This window comes from Arvicanthis niloticus, chromosome 19 (assembly GCF_011762505.2).
Source record: "Arvicanthis niloticus isolate mArvNil1 chromosome 19, mArvNil1.pat.X, whole genome shotgun sequence".
Lineage (NCBI taxonomy): Eukaryota > Metazoa > Chordata > Mammalia > Rodentia > Muridae > Arvicanthis > Arvicanthis niloticus.
In genome coordinates, this window is record NC_047676.1 from 33,590,414 (window position 1) to 33,617,919 (window position 27,506).

At 42.6% G+C, this 27,506-nt stretch overlaps 1 pseudogene; it reads right to left on the bottom strand.

The window, feature by feature from the left end:
- Positions 1-4,854: 4,854 nt before the first annotated feature.
- Positions 4,855-27,072, bottom strand: LOC117723736 (R3H domain-containing protein 1-like; annotated as a pseudogene).
- Positions 27,073-27,506: the final 434 nt, after the last annotated feature.

Below are 27,506 nucleotides of genomic sequence, written 5' to 3' on the forward strand. Positions count from 1 at the left end.
TTGGCTAATATCCAAAATATATAAAGAACTCAAGAATTTAAACACCAACAACCCAACTAACCCAATGAAGAAATGGGCACATTGCTAAACAGAGAATTCTAAACAGAGGCATCTTGAAAGACTAAGAAGCACTTAAAGAGGTGTTCAAAGCCCTTGGTCATCATAGAAATGCAAATCAAAACAACTTGGAGATTCCATCTTACACTGACCAGAATGGCTAACATGAAAAACTCAAGTGATAGCACTTGCTAGTCAGGATGTGGAGCAAGGAGAACATTCCTCTCCATTGCTGCTGGGAGTGCAAACTTGTACAACCATTTGCTATTTTTGAACTAAGATTCTGTCATTCTGGTACAGCCGGGGCTGTACCATGTCAAGCATGATTAACAAGAGACCAGCACCACTGAAGTGAAACCTTTGCATTACTGGGCCAACTGATACTGGTTAGCATGATCTAAGGAATTAGCAGTGATTGAGAAGAGACCAGCATCACTGAGGTAAAATCTTCTGGGAAGTGTTCCCTGGGAACACAGAGAAGTTTGTTCCAGAACTGCCCAAGATTGTATCTTGTAATGGCGGCCAGACATGGTAATGTGTAAGAGTCGAAAGAGTTACTCAGGTGCTGCTGGTTTTGAGCCATCATAGGGTCTTGGTGAGCATCTGAGGATTGGCATTGTGAGAGGCCAGGAGAGGCCATTAACGAAGGGTAGAGCCTCAGTGGCAGTTGAATACCAGGATTGAAGAGGTTGTGAAGAGAAGTTAAAGCTTGTCTCCACAAAGAAAACCTATGAGAGGCTATTGGTGAAAGTGCAAACCATCTGCAGCAGAAGACCCCAGCATTTTGGTGATGCCAGTGCTGTGGGATGAGCATCAAGAATTGCTGCAGCCATGGAGTGGAGCCTAGAGGACAATCTGTGGTTGCCACAGAGGGCAGAGTGGAAAAGTGAACCAAGCCCTTTGGAAGAATCCAAAAGATCATGAATAAAGTTCAGATATTGTATGGCTGAAGTTTGATTTTCATTGATTTGCTTGTTACTGTGCCCTGATTTTTCCCTCTTAATATAAGAAAATATTTGGTGTATTTTTTATTTTACTGAAGCCCAGAATTGAGACTTTTGAATGTTAAGAGGCTGGATTTTAAAATCAAATGACTATTTTAAATATTTATTTATTTATTTATTTATTTATCTACATTTTATTTTATTTTATTTGACACAGGGTTTCTCTGTGTGTTGCCCTGGCTGTCTTGGAACTCACTCTGCAGACCAGGCTAGCAAAGATCCAACTGCTTCTGCCTCCCAAGGGCTGAGATTAAATTATGCATCACCACAGTTCTGCTGAAACTGGCAATTTTAAAAGGGACTGAAATGTTAATGTGTTTGAATTTGTAAATACTGGGGGATTTTTAAAGTTATTTGTGGTTTTTGGTGTTGGGATATTATGGTTGATTGGTTTGGTTTGGCTTCGTTTGGTTTGGTTTCGTTTGGTTGGTTTTGGTTTGGTTTGGTTTGGTTTGGTTTGGTTTGGTTTTTTGAGATAGGGTTTCTCTTTGTAGCCTTCCCTGTCCTTGAACTCATTTTGAAGACCAGGCTGACCTCAGACTCAGAGATCTGCCTGACCCTACCTGCTGAGTCCTGGGATTAATAGCCTGTGCCACCACCACCCAGCTTAAAGTTATTTGTTTTTAATGTAAGATCTCGGAGACAAATAAGAAAGGATGTGTTGCAGCTTAATAGTGATATATTTGTGTGTCAAAGTTGATAAGGAGTCAGTTGTATTAGCTGGTTTGTGTCCATTTGATACAAATTAAAGTATTCAGCATTTTCTCAATTAGTGATCAATGGGGAAGGGCAGCCCGCTATGGGTGATGCCGTCCCTGGGCTGATGGCCCTGGGTTTTAAAGGTAACTTTATTTGCCTGATCTTACTGCCTCCATCTGCTAACCTAGGCCTAGGCTTGGGAGCTTCTAGCCTCCTTACAATCTTATCTCGGCCTGGAATGTTTTCAGCCTCTGAGACTTACTGCTGAATTAGCTCACCCCTTCCTAGTACCTTCTGTTTTCTGGTTGGATAATTCAACTCAACTGTTCCGGTTCAAACTCCTCTCCAAACTGACTGGATCAATCTGGCTTCTCTCAGTTTCTCACTGAATTACTCTGCTTGGCCTCATACAAACTTTGGCAATCCAGTCTAATCTTCTGGCTCCTTCTCATTCTCTGGCTCCTTCTGTTTTTACCTGTGTTTAGCTTGTTCTCTCTTCAACCTTTCTCAGTATAATTCTCCACTTTTCCCTTTCCTCTTACTTCTCCTGAGAGTTGAGCACATCTTCTTCTGTCAAATCTTTCTCTGATTCAACACTTTCAAACACTGGTGCTTCCTTCTACAAACTAACTTCACCTTCATTGTTTGGGATTAGAGATGAGTGCTAAGGGCTGAGACACACAACTATAAAAGGCTTCTCTCAGTAAATAACACAATCTCGGGGTTCACAGTATGATCAAATATCCTGCAATACTGAGATCTATAAGAAAACAGGCTGAGCAAACCAGGGGCAAATGAGCAAGCCAGTAATTAGCACCCTCCCAGTTCCGGCCTCCAGGTTCCTGTCCTGTTTGAGTTCCTGTCCTAGCTTCCTTCAATGATGAACTATATGGAAATGTAAACCGAGTCACCCTTTTCCTCCTCAACTTGTATTTGGCCGTGGTGTTTTGGCGAACAGGGAGTGAAAGTGAAAGTGCAGACCACCTGTGCAATGACAGATCCTAAGGTACATTAATGACTTCGTATGGAGAATTTGAATTCTCATGGCAATGTCCTCCATTCAAGCAGAGGAAAGAAGGAGGCTGAGAGCAGAGCTGCAGCAGGCCATTCAGAAAGGGCATCTTGAAGAGAACTCCTGGACTATAGCTCTGGAAGAAGTAAAGTGAGCTCAGTGAACATGAGAAATTCAGGAATCCCTTACAGAATCATCTCTGGGCTGCACAGTCAGTAGTCTGCATCCTGTCACACAGTACAAGAAAGAACTTTGAACAATGTGACCAGCAAGATTCTGTCCATGCTGCCTTGCTGTCCACTGTTTTTGATACCGCTAAAGCCGTGGAATGTCTCCTTTAGTTTTTGTGAGGATTCTTCATCCCAACCTTCAGAGGACCAGAGCAGTTTACATTCTTGGCAATAGTCTACAAGGGTCCCAGTTCTCCAAACCCTTCCTCACCTCCTCCCCAGCACTGGTTCTCCTTCGTTTTCTTGATGACTGACATTCTGACTGGGATGACAGGGAATCTCAGAGTAGCCTTAGTGCCTTCCTCAGCAGCAAGTGAGGATGAACACTTTCCCCAGGCAGATTGAAATTTGGGCTCCAGGTTCTGAAAACAGGCTGTTCACTTTGTCGGGCCTTTTGTTGGCTGAGTGATTTGGTATTCTTTAATGATCTGAATTCTTTGAATATTGAGAAACTAATCTGATGCCAGATAGAGAGCTATCAATCAATCAATCAATCAACAATCTGTGGGCACTTGACAAACTCTCAATCACTTCCTTTGCTGGAGCTAAGGTTTCAGTGTCATGTCATATCTTTGGCCAGATGGTGGCACTATTTCCATGGTAACCAGAATCCTCCTATTCAGAGAGTTTATCTGTAGGGATATCCTAAAGTTTTTAGGCTGCTTCGTTTTCTGGTAGCTTAGAGCTTTTGGGTATCATAGGATGGTCTTGGAACCATTTGAACTGGTATTTCTACAGAGGGAGGGAAATAAATGAATTTTACTTGTATCCATACAGTTTTTTTTTTCGTTTTTTCTTAGCCATCCAACTTTTTTTTTTACATTTGTAAACATTTATTCTCTTGAACTGAAAAAGGCTTGCATCAGCACATTGTACAGCCTTGCAAAATTACACAGAAAATGAAAATAAGGCTCCTTGTTCATAAGTACAATGAATCTTTGATGTCCAGTACTCTGCTGCAAACAATGAAAACAAAATTTAAACCACTTGAAAAGTTTTCAGCACTCGTCAAGTTTCATCAGGAGACAAAATTCCCAAAGAGGGCAGTGCTGATAAGTGGCAAGGACACTTATTAGTTGAGAAACTATAGAGAGCTATCAATCAATCAATCAATCAATCTGTCAGTCAGTCAGTCAAAAGTCGAATAATTTTTCTGCCTAGGATGACCCCTATTTCTTTTTAATCTAAGTGGTTTGATTAAGAAGCATTGAGAACATAATTTACCTTACAGTTAACGGCCATACTACCTAAATGAAGAAGGAAGGACCCTGTTGGGGAGTTCTGAATTTCCTGAAAATTTTTCTGTGTTTAGTAATTCAGTGGAGGAGTAATTGTTGATTTATGGGTCTCCTTAGCACGCTCAGCACACCCCCCACCCCAGCCCCAGAGGAGAGTTTTGACATGGTTTTGACTTGGTTATTCCGCTCCTGAATTCTTTTTCTCCCAAAGTCTGAGTTGTTTCACACTGTGCTGCCTGCAAAAAGAAATACAGGTTTCGACTGGTTATAATCGCTATGAAGAGTAATTTGCTGTACAATAGAGTTTTGGATCTGATACAAAAATTCAGAAATATAAAACATAATAATTTTAAAAGTTAGGAGGCATCTGAATAGCGTTTCCTTAGAAAACGCTGCTAACTCTGTATCATTCCTGTGTGGATTCCTATAGTCACTGGGGTGAAACGGGTATTTTCCCCCTACCTTTACTGGGTCCCTGAACTTTCTTCCAAAAGCTGTAACATATGGCCAAGCATCCCAGGAGTCTCTATATTACACACACTCCACTTAACAAGCCAATCAGATGGGAGAGGGCAGGGAATTATAGAGTGAGGGGTCCAAAGGTAGCGGCTGGTTTACTGAGAACTTGCTCTTTCCAAAAATGTGGAAGTCATAGTGCTTCTCGCTCATTCTCAGCTTAAACTGGTTCATCTGCTTCTTCAGTGCACTCTGTGCAGCTGAAATGGAGGGGAAAGTAGCTAGGGCAGTGTATGTAGAGCCCAGGTTACTGGTCTTAGAGAGCTAAGGGGTTGACAGTGTTATCCCCACTACCACAGCAGAGAGGGTGACATCATAACTGGGGCTGAAACTGGGGGTCCCAGAGCCATCGGATCTTGGCGCCAATTTTGAAGAGTTCCCCCCCAACAAGCTTCTCAGCTTCCATTCGAGTTACTCTGTCTGGTAGTTCTGTAATTTCCAAGACCTTGTCAACAACTGCTTCTCCTGCTCGAAGTGAAGAACCCCCAAACTCGGGAGACCCTTCTTCAAGTCTCAGGAAATCATGACCACCCAAAAATCACAAGAAACCATACCTGGATGCAATCAACAGAGATTTATTGGGGAGGCTGTTGGTTGGCTAGCCAAGGTCAAAACTGCTCTCCCAGTTACACATGATTGGTTCTATTTTCACTCGGATACACATGATTGGTTGCTTTACAAATTTTGAATACCAACAGGTTGTAACACTGGAAAGACCAAGGGGGTCGGGGTAACCCAGAACAGTGGAACATTTCAGAGGAACCTACCCTAAATGATTAGAATCATGTGAAAATCACTCTGCACAATCATTCTTCTCAAGAATGTAGTTTTACCATGTCACTGTGCCCTATCCTGTCATTACCAACTATTTCAGGTTGACTATTTTTCACTTATTCCAGTCATAGCCCCACCTAGATGGCTTGCATCTTTTTTTTTTTTTTTTTTTTTTTTTTTTTTTTTTTGGTCAGGAATGTGTCTTCCTGCTTTGGGCTTTTCCCACCCACTGGTGGGTCTACTCCCTGAGGCTTGAGGAACGTAATCCATCGAGTGTCCTCTGATTCATGGATAATGTCCTCCACCCAGAAGGAATGTGTCCCAGGGCAGTGACAGTAAAAGCTTTATAACCAGTTCCGTTTTTTTGGAACTAGTGAGCCTGAATATTTCATAAAATGGTCTTTATAATTTTTCATTCTACATCAGGTCTGTGAATGCAACTTTCTTAGCTGGTCTACATCCTCGGTTTCCATGCCTGCTGCCAGACTGACCGTGTTGATGTGGAATGTGTCCATGCAGAAGAGTAGGAGGGTTGTACTGCAGGGCTGGCCTAGCAGTGGGTACCTGGCATCTCCCTGTCCAGGAACAAACGGTCTAGCAAACTGGGACATGATGGAAAACAGTAGTCCCGAGGGACAGATGATCTTTAGCATAGACAGCTGAGCTGGTGCCAGTGACTGCACTGGAGAAGGTATGGGCTGCTCAGCTGAGGGCCCTGCTGGACAATATTATCCAGGTTGCTAAATTCCATACACTTCTGCCCTCTCTGATGGTCACAGTAGTATTTGTTTTGTTTCCACTGTGAGGGTGTGTGAATTATTTGGTAGGTTGAACTTCATGGTGATGTGTTTTGAGGAAATGGCACTTGTTCTGACCCTGGATGTTGTAAGTAACCGACTGCAGAGCTTAAATTACTTTGTTGGCCAGGTGGAATGACACTGTAGTAGACTGGCATTCCTGTTGTGGGCAGAGATCCTTGACTAGACTGATTAGGGAACACAACAGGCTGTTGGTAAGTCTGATGGGCAATTCCTTGAGAACCTTGAGGCAGTGAAACCTGATGTGATGGCACTGAGGGGTAGGGGATGACCACTCCTTGAATATTAGGTGCAGTGCTGTTTGGCTGGCCTCCTATGAGCCTTTGACTCTTAGGTGACTGAACTCCAACTATTCCTTGGTAGGTTGTTGCTGGGTGGGCATAACTTGCTAACCTGTGTGCTGTGCAGGCTGTGGCAGTGGTTGGTTTAGGTGTAAACTGTGATGAACAGAAGGGATGGGTCGGTGCTAAGGCTGGCTGGAATGATAGTGGCCTGGAGCACAGTAAAAGGCTGGCATCTGTGGTGAGGGCTTAGGAAGAAACCCCTGTGGTGGGAGCCGACTTTTAGCAGAAGGTGGCTAGATCAACTTTGCAGCCATCTCAAGCCTTAAACCCTGATAAGAGACTTGTTTTTCAACAGCCTACAACAGCTGAAGCACACTCTGATAAACATCTTGTTTATCCCACATAGCTTGTTTTGCTGTTTAGTGACCCCAGCTGCATGGTGCATGTGGTAAAGTGTCTTCAGCTGTGTTCTCCTGCTTGTGCTTATAAATACCCAGGATTTCCTTGCAATAGGGGGCAATAAAAGAGTCAATAGGAGACAGTAAAGGAGACTTGACTACACACCCTGTTGTGTCTCCATTCTTTGGGTCTCTTGCCCCTGCACCCCCACTCTCTCTCTTGACCAGAGCACTTAGCCCTAAGCATGAGGCAGCTCAGGCTGGGACACCCCTGCTGCTGGATCAAAGGCTGGCTGACAGGATGCCCAGAGGCAGAGAAACTGGCAGTGGGGACTCATTGCCCAGGTGGTAGGGAAGGAGGAGGGAGAGGTGGTGGAGGATGTGGGGGTGCTGCCATCACTAACTAGACTGCTGTGCTGACTGTAGAACAACAGTGGACTGGAACGTGGTGGTGTGAAGGTCAGAACCTTCAGCTGATGGCTGGCGGGCAAGACTCATGTGGCTGAACTGTAATCACTTGATAACATTTTTCTGAGTAACTTTTCACTGGCTTTTTCTTCATCTGTTTCATCTTTTGAGGGCTTTTCCTCTTTCTCAAATGATTGTGTCAACTCTATCTGAATTTTCTCCTGCAAATCAATATTGTTGTCAATACAATGTTCATTTTTCTCTGCTGAAATCTTCCCATAGTTTTCTGATTTGATAAGATTTTCGACTCTGGTTGTATCTCTCATTTCTGCCTCCAAATTTTTCATTGTTTCAGTTTCATCTTTTATAATAATATCAGACATCCTCATTAGCAAAGGTTATTTTAGAATTCTACAGAAAACTTGAAGCCTGATGTGTCCTCTGGATCTGAGATTGTGGTGTTCCACAAAAATAAAATAAAATAACCCAAGGTTCCTTTTCACAGTTGTCAGCCAGGATGTCAATTGTATTCAACCAACAACAGTAATCGGGAGGGAGGAGTCCCATGTCCTTGTCACCACTGGAGATTCCTGGGCTGCAATGGACTGACTGTCTTGGATCAACTGTATCCTCCGTTGCTCTCACTCACCTTTCTCCTCACTTGGCCCAGCACAAGGTCTAGCCATATTTATTCTGGATTTTTCCATTTGTTTCCAGCTCTACCTGTATTTGCCAGTAAATCCATAATAAAAACCTAAAGCCCTTAGTAGTATTCTGGTCTTCGGTTTTGTTTGTTTGTTTGTTTGTTTGTTTTTTAGTTTTTTTGCGGGGGGGGGTGTTTTGTTTGTTTGTTGTTGTTGTTTTCTGATTTTTTTTTCATTCAGTCTACACTACCACACCCAGCTCCGGCGTGTAAATAACATTTTTAGCATACAATAAATGAAACATTTGCGAGGAGTATTAGGCAGTTCTCAGTACGTCTTTATTTCGAAAATGAAGGCATTCGGTAGGGAAGCAAGCTTACAGGGAACAGGAGCAAACAGGAGTCTGCTGTTCTCTAAGGCTCCGTGGTGCCCAAGAATGAAGGGCACCCTGGGCAGTGAATCCACTCCAGGAGGCAAGACAGAAATGGGCCATCTCCTCAGCAGGGGTGTCAGGCTCACCCACTGGGCAAAATGCCCTGGCTCAGAGGTCTGGGCTTCCTGTCCTGTGGCCCCCAAGCTTGCATGGTGGTGCTTGGGCCTGATCCCTGACTCCCACCAGAGCCTCTTGTTTCTGGCCTCTGGCACAGAAAGTAGCCACTGAACTGCTGGGCTTGCTCTGCACACAGCAATACTGTATTACCAATAACAGCCTTGGGCAGCCCTGACCCAGCTCCTAAAAACTGTGTAGAGGGGCTAAGGCGCGCTACAGGGATGCAGACCAATGCAGGTGTCCCCGGGATAGTTTCTTCAGTCTTGCAAGGTTTAGAATAATAGATCTTGCTAAAGAGTTTGGGCACAGTGAGCCAGAAATGGCCACAGAGGATCTGCTGTAAAGTCTTAAACCAACTTGATTTTTTTCCGATGACAGTTTCTTTAGTCTAGCAAAGTTTAAAACAATAGATCTTTCTGATCTTGGGTATAGGGAGGCAGAGCCTGCCGCAGCCAGCAGGCTCTCCGGTTTTACAGGACTGTGTCACTGGGACAGCCCAGGGGAGTGAAGTGTGAGGCTGATGTCAAACTCTGCGATGGAAACGATAAAAATTATATCGTCCCCCCCATCCCCTCAGGCAGAAACCAAACGCTGCTGCCTAAGAGGGTGAACACATCTATCAAGATACTAGCCTTAAAAGGCCTACCCTGCTGAAAGGACCTAAAATCGCCCAGGAAGGCCAGCACTATGGGAGTGGTGCATTGCTGGGCTGGTGGAGAAATCACTGTGTAGTCTGCCCAGACTGATGTGTCTTCCCTAATGAGGTCTTTGCACTCACCAGGGGCTTCACAGATGAAGGTCAGATCTCTGCTGAAAATGCACAGGCAATTCTATTGCTGTGGGGGGGGCGCATACCTAGCTGCTCTGGTGTCTAAAGGGTCCCTGGACCCCTACTAAGCATTTGCCTTCAGCGTGGGGGGGGGGGGGGGTGAACCAGCTAGGCAACAAAACAACAAAACAAAAAACAAAATAAACCAGGCTAACCCTCTTGGTAGGAGCCACCTCTCTTGCTCTCCTTCCCCCTTCTCTCTTAGCCCAGTTTCGTTTTAGAGTTTTACAGATGCCCCTCCCACTACCCTCTTCCTCTCCTTCTCTTAAATCCATAATAAAATCCTAAACCCCTTAGGAATAGTCTGAATAGTCTGGTTCCCCTCTTCCTCTTCCTCCTCCTCCTCCTCCTCCTCCTCCTCCTCCTCCTCCTCCTCCTCCTCCTTCTTCTCTTCCTCCTCCTCTTCTTCCTTCCCTTTCTCCTCCCCTTCTTCTTTTCCTCCTCCTCCCCCTCTTCCTTCCCCCACTCCTTCTACTTCCTCCTCCTCCTCCTCTTCTTCTCATTCAGACTGCAGCACCACACCAATCTCTGTCCAGTAAATAATGCTTTTAAGAATAAAGTAAATTAAACATTTGCCAGAAGTTTTAGGATGTTGTCAATTCGTTTCTATTTTTAAAATGAAGGCTTTGGGAAAGGAAGCATGCTTGCAGGGAGCCATAGCCTGAAGAAAACAACACTGTGAAACAAGGCAAAGCAGTCTTCCTAGGCCAGGACCCCATGGGGTGGCACTCTCCAGCCATTCCTCCTGAGGTATGCTAAGCCTCAATCATGGGCAGACCAGATATTTGGCAGACTGTACAGCAACTTGCTGGTGGATAAAGATGTTAAGGGAAGAGAGAGAGAAAAGAGCTAGCAGGGGTTCTGTAAAGGCAAAATAAAAATCTGCTTTGTTGGTCAATAACTCTAGAATTCAGTTCTAAAAAAAAAAAGAAAGAAAGAAAAACCATTACAACCTTTGGTTAAGAAATTACAGTGGGATGGGTAGGTGGTTCAATGGTTAAGGGGCCTCAGCTCTTGAGGAAGCCTCAAGTTCAATGCTGGCAGACCACAGCCATCTGTAACTTTAGTTCAAGGAGATGCATCACAGACCTCAAGCCTCCAAGGATGACTGCATTTATGTGCACAAACTCTCAGATGCACACACACACACACACACACACACACATGCATACACACATGCACACGCACACATACTCACATACTTAAAAAAAAAACTAAAATATTAAATGACCACAGGAATTATGATGGGACCCATTACAAAGTGCTTCTGTCTTTGCAACTTTTTTTCTGTAAGTCAAGAATTAATTTTAAAAGAAAAGTTCTAAAAACTACATTCTCAAAACTACTTAGTAGGTGGGCATACAGACATAGCCTTTTGTCCCAGCACTTGGGAGGCTTATAAGATGTTCATTTTAACAAATATGAATATTTGTTACTAAGTCTTCAGTAGATTCTGATCACTATAAGGAGAATCTGTGTTGCAATTGGCAGTATGTACCCGATCATTCCAACACTGACCATGTATGCTTTCACTATTCCTTTCTAGTTTATTATGTGTTTTTGTTGTTTTTTTTTTAAATCTCATGTGCACAATGAAGGAGAGTTGGCTAAGTTACATTTAAGCAATTCTCTTATTGGTTTCAGTGGACTGCACTCTTTTAAGACATTTATTTTTTTTTTAACTTGGTCTTTTTCTTGATGATGCTGAGAATGGAACCCATAGCCTTTGCCATTCTAGACAAGTGTCAATTGGTGAGGTGAATTCCTAGTCCTCAGACTTGCATTTTTTCTTTTTTTTTAACAAGAAAATGTAGGTTGGAGAGGATGGTTAGATAGGTAAAGAGTTTTTCAGGAAAACCATGAGGACCAGACTTGATCTTCATCACCCACATAAAAGCCAGGTCTTGGGAAGTGTGCCTATAAACTCAACATGGACAGGCAGAGACAAGGAGGATCATGGGTACTTGCAGGCCAGCCTGGCTAGCTGATTCAATTAATCCAGGTTCAGTGAGAAAACCTGTCTCCTAAAGAAACGTGAAAGGTAATAGAGAAAGATACATGGCATTAACGTCTGACCTCCACATCCAGGCATGTGTACACACATACACACACACACACACACACACACACACTTTTTTTTAAGTTTGTAAAAACAAAGCTCAGTGTAAAGCATAAAAATAAAAGACATTTATGTTTGAGGGCCTAAGACTTGAACATCCATCAAAATCACCCTTAAAATGCCAAGATGACAAACTAGCAGAAAGGAAGTGTAAAACATAAGCATAGATTTTAAAATGTTGTGTGAAATACTAGAGGGAGATTAAAACCATTTGGCTTGTGATAGAACACTGAATGGAAAGGAATTGATAGCACACCCAAGTTGTACAAAGAACAACTGATGGAGATGTGTCAATATCCCTTTTCCATTAGGAAAAAACAAAAAAGAGCTGTGTGATGTAGACTATCCTGCCCTCGCCACTCTCACATTCTCTTCTGACAGTCTCTGGAGTTTTCTGGCATCTTGGGCTAAGGGGCCTCTAGCTTCTAGGTGGGCAGGGTCTGTCCATAATTATTAATAAGGAAGTACAGAAGTGATATTGCATTTATTCCTTGTTACCTGGACAACAGAATTATACAACTTCACTCACACTCTGACCAGACTTTTTCCAAGGACTCTCTTCACTCTAAAGCACTTGGAATGTCCTGTGATACAGATACTGTCATTTTCAAGTATTGACATTAAACTGTTGCTAGTGTGATAAATAAGGTTGCAACAAATGTGGTGCTGAGCCACCCAGAAGGGCATGGCAGAATCTCTTTTCACAGATACTTTGGTTGCAGTGAACAGGAAAACCCCAGCTCTTTCTGTTAAAAGAGCCAGTGAGTTTGAATAGAAACAGGATGTGAGAGCTGCAGTGGGCAAAGTTGAAGCAGGACTAAAATAGACATTAAGGCTGGAGGCACAGGCTCAGGACCACACTGTAGCCTGAGAGCTAGTCAGGAAAGGGAAGAGAAGAGTTTAGCACAAAGGCCATGGCTGGAGAGACAGTGGGAGAGAACACATCCACTCACCGCCCTCCTCCCTCTTCAGTGGACATTGGATGATGAGTGTCTTCCTTTGTCATTGTGACAACTGTTCTGTTCTTTCACAAATGCTTCATTCTATTAAATACCAGGCATTGGTCAGGAAGTTGGCAATGGTCCCTCTGCCCTGCAGTCCAGATTCTGTTCATGGGGGAGATGTAGGCAAACTGCATCAGAAATGGCATGTGAGGTCTTAGGTGTCTCCACCATGGGACAGAAACAAATACAGTCATCTCAAATCCATTCCCAGCTGGGCGGTGGTGGCGCACGCCTTTAATCCCAGCACTTGGGAGGCAGAGGCAGAGGCAGGCAGATTTCTGAGTTCAAGGCCAGCCTGGTCTACAGGGTGAGTTCCAGGACAGCCAAGGCTATACAGAGAAACCCTGTCTCGAAAAACCAAAAAAAAAAAAAAAAAGAAAAGAAAAGAAAAAAAAAGAAAAAAAAATCCATTCCCCTCTCCTCAGGCTTCATACTTCAAGTCTCTTGAGAATAACATCGAATTGGGGAAACACAGATCAAAACAGTTACAAGTATATATGTATGTTTTGCATATGATAAGGCATTTCATATTAATAAGCCGAAATTGTGCTATAGTAGTTTTATTCCCACATGGAGATAGGATTTTAAATGGCTACTTCATATGCAACATAAATATATACCATAGATAAAGACCTAAATATAAAAACTAAAATCTCCAGCTATAAGAGAATGTAGACTATCACTTTTTCTGTTTTCTCTTTGCAGTGCTGAGAACTGTGCTATGACAGGGAAGTGCTTTGCCACTGAACTACAGCCACAGTCACTAAAATAGCACTATGTCACTGAACTCAGACAAGCTATAGGAAGCAGCATATAAAGCAGATACTAATCTGAAACTTTGATAAGTTCATATATAGAGATCTAGCTAAGAACTACACCCGCTGGTCATAAATAAGCCAAAGCTGGTGCCATTCCTCAAGGAAATATACTGCATGCGTATGACAAAGGAGAAGTTTACAGACTATAAAATAAAGAATATATATACTTGACTTGCAATTATTTTGTTTAGATTATAATAAAGTTACTTGATTTCTAACTTTCTTTTCCTCCCTCCAACCTCTTGTTCACTTTCAAGTTCATAGCCTCTTTTTCTTTTATTGTTGCTACATATATGTGTATGTTTACGTAAATATATGTGCATAAATATATAAATACATCTGCTTAGTCCCTATAATATAAATTGTATGAATGTTTTCGGGGCTGACCACTTATTATTGGATAACCAATTGCTGTGCTTCCCTGAGAAAGGCCATTTCTCCTATTCTCAGCATTCCTTGGCTCCCTGTGGTTCTTTGTCTAGAGTGAGGACTTCATGAGCTCTCCCTACCCATTTAGCATGACTATTGGTATTAAATATGACCTTATTAAGTCCTTGGGATGCCCCTACCTCCACACCCCCACCAGTTGCAGATTTCCATTCATTCTCATGTCCATCTATCCATCTCTCCTGTCCCTCCCATACCTGATCCTGAACCCTCTATTCTTCTCCTCATCCCTTCTCCCACCCAGTTCCCTCCCTCTATCTGCCTCATATAACTATTTTACTCCCCCTTCTAAGTGAGATTCAAGCATCTTTTCTTGGCCTTTCCATCTTGTTTAACATCTTTGAGTCTGTGAGGTGTAGCATAGGTTTCCTGTGTTTCATAGCTAACATCCACTTATAAGTGAGTACATACCATGCATGCATGTCCTTTTGGGTCTGGGATACCTCACTTGAGATGATATTCTCAAGTTCCATCATTTGTCTGAAAAAAATCATGATATCTTTGTTTTTAATGGCTGAATTTCATTGTGTAGATGGACCACACTCTCTTTATGCAATCTTCAGTTGAGGGACATCTGGGTTGTTTCTAGTTTCCGGCTATTACGAATAAAGCTGCTATGAATATAGTTGACCAAGTGTCCCTATGGTATAATGGGACATCTTTGGGGTAGATGCCCAGGAATGGGATAACTGTGTTTTGAGTTAGAACTATTTCAGTTTTCTGAGAAATCAAGGCCACACCTCTTAATATAGCTACTCCCTATGAGCCAAGCATCCAAACACATTAGTCTATGGAGGCCATATCTATATGAACCACAACACTAGTCCATCCTCCTCAGCCTCCTAGACCGGAAACGGTTATGAGAACGTGCCACTAAGAGGTAGTCAGGTACAGGCTGCAGCATCTAAGCTCCAAAAAGGCTCAGTGTTTAAGGCAGGTCTCCACACAGCTTTCCATCTATTGTGCTTTCCACCTTGGAAATCCAACCCAAGAAGACACATTTTGTCCCTCGAAAAACAAATGCATGGAAAATTTTGTATTTGCATAAAGAATGATAAGCAGATGTTTTCCTGATTTAGATGAAATGGGGGTTTATTCATGAGACTTAGACAGAGTCATATTTACAGACTTATCAGGAACAAAAGACTCTGGGCAGGAGGAACTGAAGATCACCTAGCTTGTCCCGAATATTTGATGGGAAATGTTTCCCTGGCAGAGAATTTGTCTTTCTAGTGAGAATATAATGAGCATTGTCCTAGAAGAAAGAGTGTTGTTTTTTTTAAAAAAAAAAAAATCTCAACTGTTTGATTTTACCAATGAAGACTCAGAAGCTAGACACAGTGGTGAAAGCCTGCTAGCTTAGAGAGGCAGAGAAAGCACCCAGCTGACCTTCCTACTCCACCACCACTGGCCCAGAAGGAAAAAGCTCTTTCCCTTTCTTCGCACTGTCTTAAATATCCTCCAACTCAATGACCCTCCTTTCTCTTTAGTTACGTTCACTCACTATCAACAGGTTGCTTGTTCTGCCTCTCGATGGAAGGTTGACTTTATTTCCCAGTTTGCAATCTCGGGGTTGACAATGTGATCAAATATCCTACAACAAAAGAAGGAATGGGATGGAGGCTGTTTTAAACCTGTTCTTGGCTGTTTTCTCTAGAACATTTTCACAGTGTTCTAGAGAAATCAACTGGCAAAGACCATAACCAGTCATTTAAGGGGCAGCAGCTTGCTTCCCTGCAAGCATAGCTGCTTGCCCATATAAGTTCTTGCCTAGCAGGTAACACCTCTTGCCCATTTTCCTCTGTGCTCTTGAGGCATTTCTACCAGAGATCTTAATTTTTAATCTAGTACTGAATGGGAATCCGCTTTCTGTAGTCCTGAGTTAGAAGAGGAAACTGTATATGCTGATGTGAGACTGGTCTATGATCACCAAAATCTCCTGATTTCTACTTTGTTTTCGTTTAATCCAAAATTTTATGAAACTGCATAACATATGGCCATTTTCATGGAAGACTGTAATGTACTTCAGTCTTAAAGAACACACGATCGTGATTTTAATCACTAACAAGGTAGGTAAATGGCCGTTCCAAGTTAAATAACCCTCTCTAACGATGAACCAGCATGACTCCATCTTCAAATTTGAAGCCATCTTGTCATGTGGTCAAAACAAAGCTTGTTTCTATTTGACCATGTCTTGACTCATTTTCTGGAATTTGACTTATTCCACGTCCCATATGTTGACTGCCACCCTGATAAGATGTTCTGTCAGATAAACTTGAGACAGTCTACCAAGTTCCTATGTAACCAAAAACCCTTGGAACCTGCCCCTTGCCATGCAGTTTTGGGGGGAAATATCAATTTCACTTTCCCCTATGGTCACTGCTATTTTTTTCAAACCCTGATTTAGGGAGATTATCCTATATGACAGAAAGTAAAGCTTGCTTAATTTAGATAATGGTTCTTACTCTCCTTTGGTGGAATTAGCACCTAAGCCCAGACTCTATTCCCTGGAGGATCTAGGAGATCAGTCTGTGGACTAGTCATTTGACTCCTTGTGTCCAAGATACCTATTTAAGTTAGTATACCTGTGTCCAATTCTTTTCAAAATGTGTTTAAAGTTAACTTAGGGGTCAAGTGGGTGGGTAGGCAGGGAATCAAGCTCTTATTCCCCTTGGGACCTTCTCTTTGTTCCCACAGTCTTACGAGAATTCTACAAGGACAAAGTAGCAGGTCCAGTCTTAGCATGGCCATGGCTCAGTGACCAGACTGAAAGAGTCCTGAGCTTAACCAGTCAGTCCTAGTCACTAGGATGGCTGTCCTTCCTACCTGAAGATATTCAAGCAATATCTAAGCCAAACAACTTCTTCAACCTGACTCTAACACAACATTCTTACAGGTCAGGTATTCACAGTGACAAAGCAATAAAAAGTAGCTCAGACTTGTTTATTATATATTCCATCTCCATGGGATTCAAACTTAAAATATTCTACATGTTTAAATTTCATCTGCGTGAAATTTTGCAATGTCACAAACCAATCAAGTCTTGTTTAAAGAGTGCTGACCTGTGAGTTTCAAAATAATTCCCATTAGTATTTGCTGCCAAATTATTGGGGTTTTTTGTCAAATTTGTATTTGAAACAGAAGTTCTGCAAGTATGTCTTGTATTTTTTTTTATTGTTGATAAAAAATTGTAGAACTCTACTCCGAGTCTGTTCTTTACAAAAGAAATTATTGAGGGCTGTCATCCTCTCAGTGAATCCAAGATATATTATCTGAGTCTTCCCATCTCTGTGGATAGGTCCAGATGATGTAAAACTAAGGAAAATGTTAAAAATTCAAACAAAATAAAAGGATGTTGGACAGTATTTCTTTACAGTCTTTATTTTATTTCCTACATAGACTTCCTGAAAAATGAAGTTCAAAGAACAAACTCAAAGACCTTAAGAGATTATACTTAAATGTTCTCATCACACTGACATCTGTGTGATCACTCTCTAGCCTGGTGCATAACTTACCTCACAGGTTAGGTCTTACTGGGGAGAAAAAAATTCAACTACACTTCCTGGGAATACTGAAAAGGTAAAACTGCAACTCATAGTCCAACAAAGTACAAAAGGAGTATCTTGAAATCACACCGGATGTTGACCATGCTTAAACACTAGTACCCACATCCTCAGTAGAGATGCTGTAGAGAACACAGTTGGTACTGCAGGGAAAGGGTGGGCTGCAGAGTGAGAGCTACTAACTTTTCAGGCATTGTCTTGTGCAGGTGAAATCCCAGGAGAAAGATCAGAGCTGACTCTCCCAGTTCCTGAACACTGTTTTACAAACCTGCTTCCTCCACTCTAGGCCCAGGAACTGAGCAGATCCCAAAATGCAGCTCTGCCCCCCATCACACAGAACCCAGAGGGGGCTCCCAGGAACTCTAACCCGGGCAGTATCTTAGGTAAGCAGACAGCAATATCTGCCCCAAACAGGGAGTAGCTGGGATCTACAAGGACCCAGGAAGTCACTCCCGGCCCAGAGCACTAGTTCCTTCCAGTCTGGGCCAGAGCACTGAGGAGATCTTGGGCAGCAACTCTGCCCCCAATCTCTAAGAACCCACAGGAAGTGGGCTCCCAGAGCTCTAACCTGGGCAGTATCCTGTCTATGCCTGAGCACTGAGCAGATTTGGGGCCCCAGCTCTTACCCCAGTGGTTACACCCACCCCACAAAGTTCTGATACAACCAAGATAATAGGAAGAACAGGCTCCAGTCAGAGACAGGGCAAGTAGAACTAAGGAGATCCACATGGCAAAAGGCAAGCACAAGAACATAAGCATCAGCAACCCAGGGTACTTGGCAACATTAGAACCTAGTTCTCCCACACAAGAAAGTCCTGAATTCCCTGTATTACTAGGAAAGCAAGATTCAGATTTAAAATTACTTCTAATGATGATGATAGGGGGCTTTAAGAAAGACATAAATAACACTCTCAAAGAATTTGAGGAGAACACAGGTAAACAGGTAGAAGCCCTTAAAGAGGAAACACAAAAATCCCTTAAAGAATTACAAGAGAACACAACTAAACAGGTGAAGGAATTGAACAAAACCATCCAGGACATAAAAATGGAAATAGAAACAATCAAGAAATCACAAAGGGAGACTACCCTGGAGATAGAAAACCTAGGAAAGAAATCAGGAGTCATAGACACAAGCATCACCAACAGAATACAAGAGATAGAAGAGAGAATCTCAGGTGAAGAAGATACCATAGAAAATATTGACACAACTGTCAAGGAAAATGCAAAATGCAAAAAGTTATTGACACAAAATATCTAGGAAATCCAGGACACAATGAGGAGACCAAACCGAAGGATAATAGGTATAGATGAGAGTGAAGATTCCCAACTTAAAGGGCCAATAAATATCTTCAACAAAATTATAGAAGAAAACTTCCCTAAAGACCAAGATGCCCATAAACATACAAGAAGCCTATAGAATGCCAAATAGACTAGACCAGAAAAGAAATACCTCCTGTCACATTATAATCAAAACACCAAGTGCACAAAACAAAGAATATTAAAAGCAGTAAGGGAGAAAGGCCAAGTAACATATAAAGGCAGACCTATCAGAATTACACCAGACTTCTCACCAGATACTATAAAAGCTAGACGATGCTGGACAGATGTCATACAGACCCTAAGAGAACACAAGTGCCAGCCCAGGCTACTATACCCAGCAAAACTCTCAATTACCATAGATGGAGAAACCAAGATATTCCATGACAAAACCAAATTTACACAATATCTTTCCACAAACCCAGCATTACAAAGGATAATAGCAGGAAAGCTCCAATACGAGGAGGGAAATTATACCCTAGAAAGAGCAAGAAAGTAACCCTCTTCCACACAAAGATAACTTCACCTCTAATAACAAAAATAACAGGAAGCAACAATCACTGTTCCTTAATATCTCTTAACATCAATGGACTCAATTCCCCAATTAAAAGACATAGGCTAATGGACTGGATACATAAACAGGAACCAGAAATTTGCTGTATACAGGAAACCCACCTCAGTGCAAAGATAGACTCTAGCTTAGAGTAAAAGGCTGGAAAACAATTTCTCAAGCAAATGGTTCTAAGAAACAAGCTGGAGTAGCCATTCTAAAATCTCCAGCCTGAGAACACAAAGGGAGGGACTCATGGCTCTACCTGTATAGGTAGTTGAGGGTGGCCTTGCCAGGCATCAGTGGAAGTGGATAGTCTTGGTAGCTGAAAGTTTGGATTTCCTAGTGTTGGGGAATTGCAAGAGCAGGGAGGCAGGAATGAGAGGATGTTGAGAGCACACCCTCATAGTAATTGGAGGAGGGGGGATGGGGTAAAGGGTTAGGCATCAGTGGAAGTGGATGGCCTTGGTGGCTGAAAGTTTGGATTCCCTAATGTTGGGAAATTTGAGAGCAGGAAGGTGAAAATGGGAGGATGGTGGGAGGACACCCTCATAGAAACTCCCAGAATTATATGGATTAGACATGACGGAACCAGGCCTCTAGAAGACTAGATTCCAGAATTCAAGCAAACAGTTATCTTGATACTAAAATTTGTTTTGAGAATTGTATATTGCAGAATACATAGCTTTGGTGTATCTATTCATCAGGCAAGCTGAGCAGACCTGCTCAAACCTCTGATGCCCTGGAATTCCAGCTGGATGCAGTGAACACATAGTGTCAGAGGCTTATCAATTTCCTCTTCCCCTAACCCCTCTTCTAACATCTCAACACCCATAATCAGCTTGAAGAACTTAATGAAGAGTCAGCGCCCCTATTCCCTGGGCTTGGGGACTGAGGTGGTTAATATTGGGCTGTCTCTCTAGGGAAAAGTAGTGGTTTTGGTGGAACAGGGAGGATTAGCTAGGATTTATTGCATAGCCATAACCTACTGGTAGAAATATGTATAATTGTTATTAAGATAAAGTTATAATTTCTTAAATGGTACAAAATTCACTTTGATTTCAAATTTAAGGTTTTCCTTGGTATAAGCTTCTTATTAATATAAAAGTGAGATGAATGTTGTTACTATCATAGGCATTGTGCCTGTATAACACATTTAGGAATACAAGGCTTAGACCCAGTCCTTCTTTAACTTTTTTAACTGATTTGAGATGGCTAGACTGTGAGTTAAGGGACTATAGCAAATTCATGGCTTTTGAGTTTATTGTTAGGGTATTTTCTATATTTTCTTTAGAAATAGCTGAGAGGAGTTAGCAGACAACAGTCCAGATTGCCTTACATGGATAATTGGTTTTCAAAACATCAGAAATCCACAGAATTGACGTTACAAACATTCCTGTATTAATGTTCATTTTGATTAGAGACCTGTCCAATTGTGGTGAGACAGCCACTAGGCAAGAATTGCCTCTTTCCATCTACAGACAAATTACTGTCCAGAAAAGGACATACTTGCAGAATAGTCAACTGATTATATCTGCCAAGACAGAGTAATCAGCCCTTAATAATTCTGCATCACTAGGTTTGTCAGATGATACTGGATGCTTCAACATTCTATAATATAGGGACTGTTGAGGTGTTCAGCAGTAGCTATAAAATGGCTAAGTTTTAGAAGCTATGCTTTGTGCTTCCAATAATTTCAGTTAACTCAGTCATTCTGGATTTCTGATGGGATTGAAAACTTATAGTCTCATAGCCAATCCTTGCTATTTACTTTGAGAGAAAAGATTTGAGAGGATGGTTTTCAGGTGACATACATTCTAAAGCCAAGAAAAAAAAAAAAAAAAAAAAAAAGCCAGGTTCAGAACTAAGTCTTTTATTTAGGAGAGATGACAGAAGTTCTGCTTAGTCAACAAAATGATGGACTGGGTATTAGGTCTATCTTGCACCTTACTGACATAAATTGGTACAGTTATGCTCTAACTGTATTTTGAGAGAAAGGTTTTATTTTAATAGGAAGGGTGATATGTAGGAGGAGTTAAGGTGGGAGGAGTACAGAGAGGAAGAAGAGGAGTAAGGAGAGGAGAAGGAGAGGAGGAGCTAGGTGATGAGAGAGAAAGAGAGAGGGGGGCCAGACATGGAGGCAGATGTTCACATGTCTCTGCCAGTAAAAGACATTTGATATATATCTAGATTGGGTATCAGGTTACACTTCTGATTGATATTGAGCATTATCAAACTTTTTTTTTTTTTTGGTTTTTCGAGACAGGGTTTAGACCAGGCTGTCCTGGAACTCAGAAATCTGCCTGCCTCTGCCTCTGCCTCCCAAGTGCTGGGATTAAAGGCGTGTGCCACCACCGCCCGGCTGCATTATCAAACTTATAAAGCCTTTGGTTAACATTAAAAAAAAAAATTGTGTAAAAGCAAAAAGGAGAAGGGGGTATGGGATAGGGGTTTTCTAGTGAGGGGAAATGGGGAAAGGGGATGGCATCTGAAATGTAAATAAAATATCCAATAAAAAATAAATTCAGGTTCTTTCTTTCCTTCCTTCTGTGGTCCTTTTCTTCTTTCCTTCCTTAATTCTTTGATTCAAAAAATTTTCCAGTCTGTCCCAGAACTCACTGTGTAAATCAGGCTGATCTGGAACTCACAGGGATCCACCTGCCTGAGTGAACATGCCTAACTCAGATCTAGTTCCTACAGGGGCTAGACTTAGTGGAAGACCAACAGTTGAAGTAAGGATTAGAAAATACCAAGCTCTTCCAAGACTGGAAGTGCATAAAGGCCACACTCTCAAAGCCAGGAGGCTGGGTTTTCTGTGACTGGGCCAGTATTGCCAAGATCATCCACTCCAGAGGTTGTCGAACCACTCCAGGTAAGTCAAGTTGTGCAGCACAAATTTGGGATCTGCTAAAATAAAAAAAATTCTCTTGACAAGGTGTGCCAGTTTGTACTTGTTATCCCTACCCTAAGGAGGTAAAGAAAAGCAAATCTGAGTCCAAGACCAGCCTAATCTACACAGAGCTCCAGAATAACCAGGACTACATAGAAATGTCTCAAACAGAAACATAAAAGATACCCCTAAAGGGCTGGAAAAATGGCTCAGCAGTTAAAAGCACTGACTGCTCTTCCAGGGGTCCTGAGTTCAATTCCCAGCAACCACATAGTGGCTCACAACCACCTCTAATGGGGACTGATGCCCTCTTCTGGTGTGTCTGAAGAAAGCTATGGTGTACTCATATAAATAAAATAAAATCTTTAAAAAAAAGAAAGAAAGAAAGAAAAGAAAGAAAAAAGATACCCCTGGCGTATTATATGCACCTGAAGGAGGCAAAAGGTGAGGGTTCTCCTGGACAAAGGCTACTTTTGAATTTGGAGGGTTGGGGACTCAGTATGGCATTAATGATCTTGCCTGGCATGCACAAGACCCATGTTCTATCTGGTAAATCCAGGCTGGAGGAAGCAAGGCAAGGTGGTAGTGCCAGGAGATCCCCTAGATTAATCTGAAAGGAAAGGTCTGGGTAGCTGTCACGCCCCGCTCGACCAGCAAGGAAGATGCAAACAACTGGATCCTTCTCAACAGTCTTTATTGCAGAAGTGCTCTTTTAGTTTTCAGGAGGAGACCCTGAATGCCCAGGGCGAGCTGCTTATATACCCTCAGCCCTGGGTGGGGAAGGGGGGGGAGGGGGAGGGGGAGGAGCATGTGGAGGTGCGCGATTGGTCAGAATTGCAGTTCCTCATTAGCATATCACATTAGCATACCCCACCCAGGAGGGGTGATTGGTCAGGATTGTGGTACCCCATTAGCATACCCTGCTCGATTGATTGTGGTACCTCATTAGCATACCCCATTTGGGAGGGGTTTGGTGCCAAACTGAGTTGATGCATGTACAGTGCACTATTTACTCTTAGCCGATACCAGAGGCCGAGGCCAGAGCCATCTTGACCTGCAGAGTCATGTTGGCAGCCTACAAGTAGCTCAGTAGAAGTCCATGATAATTCAGAGTTTTCCCAAATTCTCAAAGTTGCTGCCCATGTGCAATCTATGGCTCAGCACACATGAGCAGCAGGATGTCCACCAAGGTCCCCAGGAGGACTCCATCTGAAGAGAGAAAACCACTGTTAGTCCTATGACTAATATGTTCACTCCACCCCTCATCTTTTCCCTAGGGCTGATGGGAACAAGCAAAAGAAACTTGTCCTAAGTACTGCCATTTTGTTTTCAGGCTCCATTTTAATCATAGGGTGAAACTAACTTCAAGTTCCCAGGCCCTGAGGCAGCTGGGGACTTCCCAGTAGCTAACTACCTTCTGATATTCATCTTTCCTTCCCCCAAACATAGCAACTGTTTCTAATACAAAAGAATAAATAGATTTGATTGGTTGGGCTATAAAACCTACATTCTCTATCAGTTGACATAGTTCAACCACAAAAGGAAATAAGAGGTTTTCAAGCTTAAGGCTGGGTATGGGAGCGAAGTCACAGTTCCGTTCCCAAGTCTGTTATCTGCCCTGATCAACCAGTAGTGGCTTGACTCCAATAAATTTTTGTCACATGCATTGCCCTGGTGTGTGAGCTATGTTGGCTTCCATACCTTGACCATCTCAAAAACAAATATGACATACGAATTTCCACGTGTCTAATACTTTGTTCCTCTGTATCTTTGTTTTTGTCGTCCACATCTCCTGGGGATACTTGTTGCTCCCTCCAGCTCTCACCCTGGAAGACCTCCGTGCCCCTCTTCATGGCACAGTTATTATATCCAGGGCAGTATCTCAGGCAGTCCCACCTCTCAAATACAAAGGAAACATAGTATGGTTCCCAATCAACAATCCAGTCATCCTCATAGCATTGGCTTGGCTTTGTGCAGAAATAAAGTAGCCAGAACTTGGAATATCATAAACTCAGGACTGACAAGATGTGTGGACTCGGCAGTGCCTGCTCAGCAGAATCTCCTGTTTTTTGGTTTGTTTTTTGTTTTTTGTTTTTTTTGTTTTTTTTTTTTTTTTCCATAAAACAGGGACAGGATGGTTCCATCACCTTGGCTTCACCAAGACAATGCTGAGGGCAACTCCTGGACCTTTTGATTCAGAATGTACCAGTTACTTAGTTGTTGGTGTCTGAGAATCACCACAGGAACCACTCAAACACTGATCTCAGTCAAATAGGGATGGTTTATTGAACACCACACCTCAAGACTGATCAATCAGGGCCACATTCCAGGCTCAAGAGCTGAACTGTGACCCCCAAGTCAAGGTCCTATGAGGCTTTATAAGCCTGAGATCCACAAACATCTGTGCTAAGTAATTTCATCAATCAGGATGTAGGGATGGGAGGAAGCATTCCTTAGATACATGTCTTTGTTGTACACTAATTCTTCTCCCATTGGTTGGGGTATTCAACTGCAGCAGGGTACTTGCCTTGTCTAACATTCATGTCTTAATTTGTCAACCAAGACGGGACTTGTCTAACGTTCATGTCTTAACTTGCTAACCAGGATGTCAGTTACATACAGTACATTTTTTTTTCTGTCAAGTAGGATGTCAGTTCCCAGGAAGGTCTTGGGAACTTAAACTTTACTTGACCCCTAATCACAATGGAAGTCTTATTCTAAATAAATGCAGGTATCTATTTTTGTTGGGGTTCATCCAGAGATAGCTTATAAAGGCAAACACCACAAAAGCTTATACAAAGGTGCAGGAAGTGCTGCTGGTGTGGCTCTGGTTCAAGCTTATTTTAAGCAACTAAACCAAGCAATTCTACTGACTTCTCTCATGATTGCTTTCCGGGGGGGGGGGGGGGGGGGGCGGGGGGGGCCAGAACATAACAGAATATGTAATCAACTTGGGCATGAGAAAGTTTCCTAATAACAGCAGAAACATCACATGACAAAGTTTTCTTATAATATTAGGAACAGAACAGAATAGCAGGCTAGCCAGGTAACAATGACCTAGACCTTAACATTTTTACCTAGACATTAATATTTTATCTAGGCCTTAATATTTTACCTAGACCTTAACATTAGTTATACTCTGACTTCTTGGCCCCTCCCAACCGCTACCCTGCAGAGAGCTGGGTTGTAAACCTACAATCCCAGCAGTTAGTTGCATATGACTGACACCTGGCTAGACATGGGTAAATTTTAAGTCCTGTGGAATCACAGTCAGGGAGTGTGGACAGTACCTGTGGTGCAAACAACTTCATGTCTGGCTTCAGCTTGTTTTACTCCTCTTGCCTGGAGTGGCCTGGTGCACAGAGCCAGGGACCCCTGCAGATCTAAAGGAAACCTGATAAAATGAAGGATCTTTAAAATCAGGGAAGCAATAATCCTACCACACAGACAGCGCCATCACAGGAAACCTGATGGAACTCTTGAGACAAAACTAAGAAAACCATTCAGCTGCCCCCATGAGTCCTCTGTGAAAAGGAACAGTATAGGCTCAGGATGCCCCAAGACTAAGTTCTCAGCACAGAGATTTGTTTCAGAGGAACAAAGGACAGGGAATAAGGGACAAAGACAGGAGATAAAGGATAAAGGAGAAGGAGAAAGAGACAAGAGAGAAGGGAACAAGGTACTATGCCAGGGAGGGAGGAGACTGCTTCTGGAGAAAGGGGAGACAGAAGTGACCAATAGGAAAATGGCAGTTTTTAAAGGGAAAGGAGGAAATCTTGTGTTAGAATGAGGTGTTTGATTTTAATTGGGCGTACAAATAAAGTGAGCCAAAGGGAGCCTTTGATCGGTGGACATCAGTCAATACTTTAATAGCTAGACCTTGGTAGTCAGCCTCAGGAGGAGGAAGTGGACAAACAAGGGAATACATCTTGATAGCTAGCTTTAAGAATCTAATCGAATCGAATCGAATTGAATCAAATCTAATAGTTTTTAGCAAGGCAGAGGGAATGGGGGAGAAAGGCAAGGCCTGCCAGAGCCATGTTTGCCATGGCTGCACTAAAGGATGTAATTTAGACACAGTTAGTTTGGGTCCCTTCATGTACACCATTCCCAGAGAGAAATGTGTCCACCAAGCCAGCAGCTACCAGAAAAACTCTGCTCTAGAGATCCTGGGAGTGTCTGGCTCAGGTAATCTTCAAGTGAAAGTCTGGGAAGAAACTTCAGGCTAAGTTTCCCTGTTTGCACCAGGCAGGGGGGCCTACAGCCAGAACTGTAGCCATACCAAAAAAAAAAAAAAAAAAAAAAAATCAGAATCAGCTCCAGAAACAGTGACATCAAACAATGTCCTCTGGCTCAAAACAGGGGGGAACATGGTCCATCCAAAAGCAGTGCTTCTTCCTTTGACAAAACAAGAACCTAGAGACTCTGTCCCCAACATCTGCTATCTTGTCTCAGCTTTCTTCAGTCAGTGTTTGGAGGGCAGAGGTAAAGAATTTCTGATCCAGGTGGGAGGAATTCATCAATGGTTGGCCCCCTTATGGGATTTCTAGGTTGGTTCCCTCGCTCATCTGCTGTGGAACTGTAAGGAACACTGATGGGCAAGTTTCTCTAGGGCATGTTGACTTGAAGTCTTTGAGATAAATACCAAAACAGGTAAGGCTGGGACCCATGGAATGTTGTTGTTGTTGTTGGTAGTGGTGGTGGTGGTGGTGGTGGTTTTTCTTTCTTTTTTTTTTTTTTTTTTAGATCCTCCATCTTGTCCTCCATAGAGGCCAGAGTGGTTTACTTTCCCACCAACAGTCTGCAAGAGTTCTCTCTTCTCTTCTCCATCCCTGCCCCCTGCCCCCTCACAGCCTCTCCAGCACTGGCTCTCCTCTGCTTTTTTGAGAACCAGCACTGCCATTCTGGCAGGGATGAGGAGTCTCTGAGTAGTGTTAGTACCTTCCTCAGCTGGCCAGCAAGGATGAACCAACACCTCCCCCATGCAGATTGACATTTGCACTTCAGCCTCTGAAAGCAGGCTTGTTCACTCTGTCAGGCATGCTGTTGGTTCAGTGACTTGGTGTTTTCTTCTTTCTCTTCTTTAAAACCCTGGGTTCTTAGTGTCTTCTAAAAAGGAATCATCTTCCAGACAAGAAGCTATCAGCAGGTTCCTCCCCTGCAGTTTTTGAGCATTTCCTTTGCTGGGTCTAAGGTTTTCAGTTTCATGATGTTTCACTTGCCAGTTGCTGAAATTACTTCCTATTCAGGAAGTGCTTGGGCCATGAGATTTTGTTTGTTTGGGGGTTTTTTGGTTTTTTTTTTTTTTGTTTGTTTGTTTGTTTGTTTGTTTTGGTT